This window comes from Bubalus bubalis, chromosome 6, assembly GCF_019923935.1.
Source record: "Bubalus bubalis isolate 160015118507 breed Murrah chromosome 6, NDDB_SH_1, whole genome shotgun sequence".
Classification (NCBI taxonomy): domain Eukaryota; kingdom Metazoa; phylum Chordata; class Mammalia; order Artiodactyla; family Bovidae; genus Bubalus; species Bubalus bubalis.
This window is the reverse complement of record NC_059162.1, coordinates 50,207,043-50,216,201: the sequence shown is the minus strand read 5'-3', so window position 1 is coordinate 50,216,201 and position 9,159 is coordinate 50,207,043.

Below are 9,159 nucleotides of genomic sequence, written 5' to 3'. Positions count from 1 at the left end.
CAAAAAAAAAATCAAGAATGCTGTAAGTATTTTCTAACATAATTATTGCTAATATAGATTTGTGTTGTTAGGTATTTAAAATTTTTTATTGCTGTGTATCTGGGCTGAAATGATATATGATTTTATAATCATATTTTTCTCAACAAGCCAGTAATCTTAATGTATTATGTATAATAGGTGCATAAATGTATGTATTACCATTATTCAGGAGCTAAATATTATTTATGAATTTATGAAATGCTGAACAAATTTCATAAACATGGGTAACTTCTTGTAACCAGTTTATCAATTTAAATGTATTGGTTCATGTTTTCCCAATACAATCAACATAATTACAAAACAGAAATTGATGTTAACTTTGCTATCCTTTATTTTTATTTTTTTTTTTTAAATGGGGAGCTCCCTTGCCCTGTTTTTTAAAAAATTTGCTTTTTTATTTATTTTTTGGCTGCGCTGTGGCTTTGTTGCTATGACCAGGCTTTCTCTAGTTGGGTTGCGCATGGGCTCTAGGGTGCTTCGGTAGTTGTGCATGGGCTTTGTTGCTCTGCAGCATGTGGGATCTTCCCGGACCAGGGATCAAACCCATGTCCACTGCACTGGCAGGAGGCTTCTAACCACTAGACCACCAGGGAAGTCCAACTTTACTATCCTTTATACTGAAGCTGCAAACATAGAAAGGCATCTGTACAAAATATAGGCTTATCTTTGTGCTTTAGATGTCCTTGTTACCTAAACAAACAGTCACAAAAATACATGTTTCTAATCAAAACAATAATCTTTAGTTCTAGTAAAGATGAACATTCTGATGGTGAACACTGTAAACTGGGATTTACTTGGGAACTATGACTTTCTCAACTACTTTGCCTATAATTTAGCCACAAATTAAGCCACTTACCATGAGGTGCTTCTGAAAATACTATATTTGGTCAGTTAATCCATTTCCTGTCTCATTGTGATGAATGCTGGCCTTAACTCTGACAATAATTTAGGTCAAATTTAACCACAACCATAAGGGTAAATGTGTAGAATTTTATGTTAGGTCATTCCAAGGATTAATATATGTAATTCACTTCCTCCATGTAATTCCTTAGGCACTTTTAGAATTATTTTGGTACATTGATAATTGTTAAAGATACTTGCTATCAAAAACCAAGATTCAGTCCTGTGTGTAAGCCTGACTGAAAAAAGAGCTATAATAGTTATTACCAAGAAAATGTTCTGTGAATTGATTGGGCAGAATCTCTAACGCCTGTTCTTTCCCCAGTGCTCATTTACAGTTAAGAAAACAAACCCAGGTGGCAAGGGAATTTAGCCTGAAAAAAGGCTTATCTCCCAACCCCCCTTGAGAGACAAACTCAGTTTTATCTCTTGGCTCATATTACAAAGCATGGCTGTTCTCCGAATCAAGAGGATCATTTTTTTTAATGTTTCTCATTTCCTTCTCTTTAATCATGCTTTCTACAGTGTATAGAGAATATCCATCACTTCATTTCTACAGTTTCTCACAAATCATTTCACCTATTCCAATTTCCTGTTCTATGACAAGAACCTCTTGGACAATTCTGCCCACTTTCCTTGTAAAATCCTGATTTACAAGCTAGAAAACCAGGCAGTATTCTTTCTCTTGGGAGTTTTCTTGATTTCATGTCAGATTCTTGTCTTGCTTCTTTTACTCTTGATTGTTCCAGGCTTATTTTCTTTCCTGATCAGTCCTTTTCTGCTCACAATCATCATTATGGTCCCATATGTCAATCTCCATGTTCATAATCCAGGGCAAGGGAGCAATCATGTGGACTACACATCCTTATTTTCATTTTATGGCTTGTTTTAGATACTATTAATTGGAATATCCATGAGCACAGGAATTATGTCCATCTTGTGCAGCACTGTACACAGTGCCTGCCATAGAATGCTCAGTAGATTTTTATTAAATTAATAATAGCCACCATTTAATAAATCTACTTATCAAATGATAGGTATTGTGTCATGCACAAAGGTATGTCCATTTTATAAATGAAAAGACTGAAACTTAGATAAATTAAATAACTTGTTCTTGGTCACAATGGCTAGTTAAGGCTAGTTAACTAAAACCTGACCTAATCCGGGCTATGGACGTCTCAGTGCCCACATGCAATCTCTACAGTAACAGTGCAGAGGCAGAATAACATAACCATGAGGAAAGCTTGCCTTTAAATCTTGACTCTGAGGCTGAAGAGTTAATAAACACTCTGTGCTTCAGTTTCATTATTAACTAGACACTATTTATTGAAAAAACATTCATTGGTTTCCAGTCACTCCACCTTAGAGTTGTTCTGTAATCTGCTACATTGCCTTATTTAGTTTAACACAATTGGCACTGAAGATCAACAAAGGCTTCAGTTCAGTTCAGTTCAGTTCAGTCGCTCATTCGTGTCCGACTCTTTGCGACCGCATGAATCACAGCACGCCAGGCCTCCCTGCCCATCACCATTTCCCGGAGTTCACTCAGACTCACGTCCATTGAATCAGTGATGCCATCCAGCCATCTCATCCTCTGTCGTCCCCTTCTCCTCCTGCCCACAATCCCTCCTAGCATCAGAGTCTTTTCCAATGAGTCAGCTCTTTGCATGAGGTGGCCAAAGTACTGGAGTTTCAGCTTTAGCATCATTCCTTCCAAAGAACACCCAGGACTGATCTCCTTTAGAATGGACTGGTTAGATCTCCTTTAGAATGGACTGGTTGGATCTCCTTGCAGTCCAAGGGACTCCCAAGAGTCTTCTCCAACACCACAGTTCAAAAGCATCAATTCTTCGGCGCTCACCTTTCTTCACAGTCCAACTCTCACATCCATACATGACTACTGGAAAAACCATAGCCTTGACTAGACAGACCTTTGTTGGCAAAGTAATGTCTCTGCTTTTGAATATGCTATCTAGGTTGGTCATAACTTTCCTTCCAAGGAGTAAGTGTCTTAGACCCCTACAAATGACGGCTTAAATTACCCTGATAGGCAACGTTCTCAGTCAGTTGAGATATTAGCTGCAAACAAGGAAGTGTGTAATGGATTGTCATACCCACCAGTTATAACTTCAACGGTAGCAGGAATATATGGATGGAAGGTCTGAAGACTGAAAAATTACCCAGTTTTTTTCCCTTTTAAAATAACTGCCACTGTTTTCTTCTCTTTCTTTCTATAGCAACCATTGAGGCTCCTGAATCCCCATATTATTTATAAAGTGTACTGGTAGTGACTATACTTATCATTTAGTCCTTAGATTGCAAGACCATGAGGAATCACAGGTAGATGAGAACTAGAATAGGCACTTTACATCCAGAGGTCAGGACTAAGTGAACAATAACATCCCACCAGCTGGATTGGATGTACCTTTGGTCCTGAAAGAGGGCAAGAGCGGGGGCTGTTGTAATAGAATGACTGGATCAAGTAGGCAGGCTGAAGACATTTTTGTAATCATACATGTGGGGGAAGAGCAACTAAATAGTAAAATACAATGGATACCTCCCTCTTAGCTCAAACACAGGGCTCACAGTGATGTCTCCCTCCCCAACACAGGGACGGAACAGCAGCACCATTCAACACATGTAACTTGTAGTCTAAACTGCATGGCTGAGTGACGCAGGTGTGGATATCTGATCCAAACTGGACAAACAGACTTGCTCTCCTTGGCAACTGGAATTTTGAACTGAGATGCAAAAAGATGGGGAGTTGTTTTTAGCCCATGAGGAGGACAGTTTATGGATTCCTATTACTGAGTTTCCCTGATTATCCAGCAATTACCAACATTCTGTGAGATATGCCAGTATCCTTCTGGTAAAGTCAACTTAACTAGCTAGAGTTGTTATTTACTCTAAATAAGTGTTAGAACCTTAAATACTACACTTCCCTGAAGCACTTTCTCCCAAGCTACTCCTTCATGTTCCTTTCCCTATACCCGCCACCAAAGTATCACAGCTCACCAAGAATTCCATAATGTTCTGTATCACTGAGATTTTGTTATTCCCCTGCATGAAATTCCCTTTCTTTTCTTCCTGAAAACTTTTTCAAGGATTATCTCCTCTATAACACTTTGAATCATCACCCCATATTTACCTGTTGATTTGCAAGATCCTCCACTATTCATGGGTTTCCCTTGTGGCTCAGCTGGTAAAGAATCCTGCAATATGGGAGACCTGGGTTCAGTCCCTCCCTGGAAAAGGGAAAGGCTACCCACTCCAGTATTCTGGCCTGGAGAATTCCAAGGATGGTATAATTAATCAGTCCATGGGGTTGCAAAGAGTCAGACAGAAATTGAATAAACCCAGCCAATTCCAGAACAACTGCCCAACTAACATAGAGACTCCTAAGAAATAATAACTGGTTAGTGTTTTAATCCACTGACCTTTGGGGTAACTTGCTAGGCAACATTTTATTGTGGGAATAAATAATTGGTACAATATCTGTGGGTTAGATTTCACATGGGGATCACCAGTTTAAGAGCTTTTCTAGCTAAACAAAAGATTTAAAATCCAAGGACTGTTTTTTCAAGCCCCATTATGTATGTGAAGAATGGATACATTCACAAATCAACAGAAAAAGAAATTTCTCACTACTTGCTAATATAAGACATTTAAAAACTAGAAAAAGATTTTTTTAAAAACTTTAAAGAAAAATCAAAAGTAAAATCACCAATAATTTCTCTATTTCAACACAAATATGTTAGTTTTCAATGTTTCTATTCAGCTATTTACATATGTATTTTCATATAATTCTAATAACAATACTGCTATGTTGCTGCTGCTGTCACTTCAGTCATGTCCGACTCTGTGCGACCCCATAGATGGAACCCACCAGGCTCCCCTGTCCCTGGGATTCTCAGGGCAAGAACACTGGAGTGGGTTGCCATTTCCTTCTCCAGCGCAGGAAAGTGAAAAGTGAAAGTGAAGTCGCGCAGTCATGTCCGACTCTTCGCGACCCCATGGACCGCAGCCCACCAGGCTCCTCCGCCCATGGCAAGAGTACTGGAGTGGGGTGCCATTGCCTTCTCCAATATTTTGCTTTAATATTAAAGGAAAAATGCTATTTTCATACCCATAATCACGCCATAAAAATTCTTCAAACAGGTATACTATATTATTTCTGTATTATTTTAGATTCCCTTTTTTCCCCTATTACCAAGAAGTGACAAAATATAGCTTTTTTGTTTCTTTGGTATTAGTGCTTTAAATATGAAGGCTGGGATGGGGTCTTTCTTACCTACTGCCATTGTCCCAAGTACCTAGCAAAGTATATGGTAGACACCGAATAAACATGAATGTTTATTCATTTATGCAAGCAAGAATGAACAATTAGATTTACATAAGGAAAGGCTTCCTAATTTCATCTGCTTCAAATGATTTTAAACTAGCACAATCAAAAAGTCATTATCATTTGAAAGAAAAACATATTTGCATCACATCTTGAATTTATTACCTACAGATAAAGGAATCCTTTATTCACCTTAAAATTCAGTTACAAAGTTGACCCATAAAATAGATGAAAGAATTCCAAGGTTTTTATTCATGAACTGCTTCTATAAATATCACTAGATGAACACCATCTATTCTCAGTTCTTATTCCCTTCTCTGCAACTCTTGACATTTTTGGCTACTTCTTAAACTCCGTCATGTATCAGTTTCTGCAATCACTGTTTATAATCACTCACTTATAGTCTTGTCTTCAGGGTTGACTGGTTCAAGATGGCAGGGTACAAGGACGTGTGCCCATCTCCTGTGAGAGCACCAACTAGCTTTTGAACAACCATGGACAGGAGGATGCTGGAACCCACCAAAAAAAGATATCCCACATCTAAAGACAAAGGAGAAGCTACAACGAGATGGTGGGGGGAGGGCACAATCACGATAAAGTTAAATCCCATACCCGCCTAGCAGGCAACCCACAAACTGGAGAACACTAATACCAAAGAAGTTCTCTCACTCTTGTGATTGTTCTGAGTGTCCTAGCCTGGGGATCCAGCAAAGGGACTAGGAATCCCCAGGGATTCTGACTGTGAAGGCCAACAGGATTTGATTGCAGGACTTCCATAGGACTGGGAGACTTCACACTTGGAGGGCACAAACAAAATCTTGTGTGCACCAGGACTGAGAGGAAAGGAGCAGTGACCCCACAGGAGACTGAACCAGACCTACCATCTAGTGTTCAATGAACTCTTGCGGAGTCGTGGGTCAGCAGTGGCCCGCTGCAGGGATGGGGGCACTAGCAGCAGCAGTCCTAGGAAGTGCCCCTTAGTGTGAACCCTCTTGGAGGTCACCATTGTTTTTCAGTCGCTAAGCTGTATCTGACTACTTGCAATTCTATGAACTGCAGCATGCCAGGCTTCCCTGTCCTTCACCATCTCCTGGAGTTTCTCAAACTCATGTCCATTGAGTTGGTGATGCCATCCAACTATCTCATCTTCTGTCACCCCCTTTCCCTCCTGCCCTTAATCTTTCCTAGCATCAAGGTCTTTTCCAATGAGTAAGCTCTTCACATCAGGTGGCCAAAATTTTGGAGCTTCAGCATAGTCCTTCCAGTTAATATTCACGGTTGATTTCCTTTAGGATTGACTGGTTTGATCTTGCTGTCCAAGGGACTCTCAAGGGTCTTCTCCAGCACTACAATTTGAAAGCAGCTGACAATTGGATTAAAGTTTTACTGAGAACAGCCCTGCCCACTAGAGCAAGATCCAGTTCTCACTGCCAGTCCCTCCCATCTGGAAGCTTGCACAAGCTGCTTAGCCTCATCCACCAGAGGGCAGACAGAAGAAACAACAACTATAATTCTGCAGCCTCAAGAAGGAAAACCACAATCACAGAAAGTAAATAAAAATGAAAATACAGAGGACTATATCCCAGATGAAAGAAGAAGATAAAACCCTAGAAAAATAACTAAATGAAGAGGAGATAGGCAACCTTCCAGAAAAAGAACTCAGGATAATGATAGTGAAGATGATCCAGGGTTTCGGAAAAAGAATGGAGAAGATCCAAGAAATGTTTACCAAAGAACCTAGAAGAACTAAAGAACAAACAAGAGATGAACACTGTACTAGATGGAATAATCTTGTCTTCAGTCTGTTCTATGAAACATGCCCAGATCTGTATATCTAATCCTGATCATTCTATTTGGACCTTTCAATCTCATCTACCTCCATTTCCTTCAAGTCTTACTTTGCTTGTATTGTCAATCTACACCTCTTTTCCTTTGAACTACATGTATGTGTCTCCTAGCCTTTGCAATTTTTTCTTGACCCTGCTTCTTCCTCAAGCGTCATTCCATTGCCCCTTTCCCTTCACCACCCAGACTTTCCTGGTCACTCAGACGGTAAAGCGTCTGTCTACAACGCAGGAGACCAGGGTTCGATCCCTGCGTTGGGAAGATCCCCTGGAGAAGGAAATGGCAATCCACTCCAGTACTATTACCTGGGAAATCCCATGGACAGAGGAGCCTGGTAGGCTACAGTCCATGGGGTCGCAAAGAGTTGGACACGACGAAGCGACTTCACTTTCACTTTCTTCACCACCCAAGTTTTGGAAAGTGTGTTCTGTGCTCCTTGCTCTTTTCCGCATTCCTCTCCTTAACTGTTTGCATGTTGACTTTCTCCTATTGACCTTTTACTTCAGTGATTGTTTGATCCCCTTCCAACAATGCTTCTCTGTGGCATCTCACACCCTTCCAACTTAAGCCTGTACACCTAGAGAAACCAACAAGGAAAACCACCACAATGATAAACCCACACAGCAACTAGAGAGTAACCCCCACTCTGGGCAACTAAAGAAAGCCCACCAGCAACAAAGACCCAAGGCTGCCAAAAATAAAGAGCACAGCAACCCACTCCAGTATTCTTGCCTGGAGAATCCCAAGGACAGAGGAGAGCGGCAGGTAGCAGTCCATAGGGTTGCAGAGTCGGACTTGACTGAAGTGACTTAGCACACATGTGCACAAACATGAACAAAAAAACTCCCTTCATGGCCTCCTTTGCACTACACCTTCTTGGTTTCTAACAAGTATCCCCTGACATACTTTCTTCTTTTTGTCCTTGGACTTCTTTTTTACTCTATTATCCTTAAAGATCCTCATTCACCTCCAGAGATAACAAATATTTACCAAGTGCCTATTATGTAGCAGGATCTGTTCAGGCCCCAGGGATACAGGGATGAACAAACCAGAAGCTCACTGTGTCTGTAGTACTTCCTTTTCTAATTTTTTAAAATTATTATTTATTTTTGCCTATGCTGGGTCTTCCAGGGAGTGGACTTTCTCTAGTTGTGGTGGTGGTGGGGGGGGTATTCTTCATTGCAAGTTGGACCCTTTTGAGTTGTGAAGAACAAAAATTGGATTTCCAGAAGAATATTATGATGTAGGAAACAAACAAGCATGTAGAAAGGAAAACAAGATATATAGGAAGCAAACTTTCATAGAGGCCTACATCTGAGCCGACAGTTTCACATTCCTATTTTGAATAAAAAGTTTAAAATATCATTTTATCAAAGACATTTTATTTTGACTAAACTTAATAATGCTAAGAAGCAAATGTCTACATTGCAGAAATTAAAGAACCTGCAAATGTACTGGAGAAAACGCTAAATGAATTAAAAAAAAAAAAAAGAACAAGTATGATTTCCTCAAGATGCGACATCTAGGGTTGTACACCAAAATACAGAACTTTAAGAAAACATTTCAAACAACCCAGTTGCTAACAACTGTATATGATTAACTAAAGTGCCTAAACTGATTTCAATTTTATCTTTTACTTTTGAGAAATTGCAACACTCTATTTATAACAGCCTCTTCTTCAAAAAGACGTTGTGGCAAACTTACTTTAAAAAAAAATGCAATTTTTGTAAAGAACTTGCCACACGTTTGCTTCCCTGGAAAGAAGAGAAAATCAGTTTCTTAACATACTTTAACCCACTTTCCCCCACCTTAGCAGAACCAATACATCACGGAAAACGTCTAAGTGGGAACCTTGTAATTTGGCTCATTGTACACTACGCCTCTCCACTACGTTGGATCTTATTTTTAGTTTCCAGCTTAGCTGTTAATTAGTAGTGGCTGTCACTTCTCTGTTTCATTTCCCATAAACCCAGAAAAATGGGTGGAGGACCATAGACAGCTTTGGTCCAAATAAAGTCTATTAGATATGAACA